A 1,491-nucleotide genomic window follows, 5' to 3' on the forward strand; every position below is an offset into this window, starting at 1 on the left:
ATGGGTTTTTTTTTAACGAAAACTGCTATCGTTTATACAGCAGTTAAAGTTTAAGTTGCATCAGCCCCCTACTAGACTCAATACAGATAATTCCAAAAACCTAACTCGCACTTAACCATCAACTCTCGACTTGGCTGAAAAGAACATTATTCAAGAGAAGATGAGAGATTAATTTTCACACGACCCAGAACCTTGACCTTAAAGTAGGCAATTCTAGTTCCTGAGCTGCTGAGACACGGTTCATGCTGGGACAGAGAGTAAGCCATGCTGAAGATCCCTGGTCTTTATTAATCGCACTTTAGAGCAGCTGATTTCATACCCAAGCTAGTGCTCAAGACTTTGCAGTGCTCAAAAGTTAAATCGATGAACTAGTTTTGGGCGCTTTGGTAAAGATGATGAAGCACCATCAGCTTCTATTATCATCATATCAATGAACTTTGGGGCAGCTCCTATGGAGAGCCCGGATGTTTTCTGTTTTATGGCTAAAAACAAACCCAGCCGCACTGACGCGACATATTTTGTTCTGAAGGTTCTGAGGTTGCACGAAAACAAATACACCATACTCTATTTTCTGTATAACAAAGAAGACAAATTGGGGAAATATGTGGTACCTGTCCCCTATTTTGGTCATATATTACTAAGTCAGCTAAAACATAAAACTACACGTTTGGACATCAGGTGTCTAGCAACATAATTTAGCTTAGTATTGGGCAAAGCATCAGCACTTACAAATATTTTACCATTGCGGGATTCAGAGCTACAAAACTTAAAATACAAGGATTTAAAACGGATTTGACCCCGGTGAACGGTGAAAGTCCAGTTTGGTAAACTGGCAACACCACAAAGGTTTTTACACTAGACGTAACTCAAACATTTGCAACATTGTCCCACCGAGGTCGCTTTATTTTCAGGGGGGGAAAAACAACAGAAAATGTTTAATGCACCTCACGCGCTCATAACACCTCTTGCAGTTGCGAGCGCCGTAAAACACTTACCAAAACAAACGAAGAGAAAAAAAGATGCCTTATAATTCATTCCAGTGGTAAAGTATACTGCTGGCCTGTAAAAGACAATATTGTACACGCAATTTTGTTCACTTTTAAAGAAATAAGAATATTCTTATACCAGTTCACTAAAAAGGGATGCATGGTTAAACATAATGGAGCCTAATTCGATTTTCGACAAAACGTCTTAGTGAAACAATGTGCTGTGGGTAAGCTTGAATAAACAGTCTGTGTTTATTACTGCCCATAGCTCTGGAATAAATTCTTCAAGCATAACTAAGAGATAAACTCTTTATGAAGATCCTATTTTATATTTGTCAGGAATTATCTATCAATCCGAAGAAACGGTGCCAGTGCAGTAATCTGCACGTGTTTGTGTGCATGCCTGTATGTCTGTGTTTGTGTGTATGTGTGTTTGTGTGTGTAAGCGTGTGTGTTTTTATGTGCGTGTGTGTGTGTGTATGTGTGTGTGTGTGTGTGAGTGTGT

General features: G+C 39.2%; 1 protein-coding gene across 1 annotated transcript in view; it reads right to left on the reverse strand.

Moving 5' to 3' along the window:
• The window catches only part of aplA (adenylate cyclase), a gene marked incomplete in the record, with an annotated part of 190,850 nt that overhangs the window by 96,006 nt on the left and 93,353 nt on the right, over positions 1 to 1,491 (reverse strand).

This window comes from Aplysia californica, unplaced genomic scaffold (assembly GCF_000002075.1).
Source record: "Aplysia californica isolate F4 #8 unplaced genomic scaffold, AplCal3.0 scaffold00009, whole genome shotgun sequence".
Classification (NCBI taxonomy): domain Eukaryota; kingdom Metazoa; phylum Mollusca; class Gastropoda; order Aplysiida; family Aplysiidae; genus Aplysia; species Aplysia californica.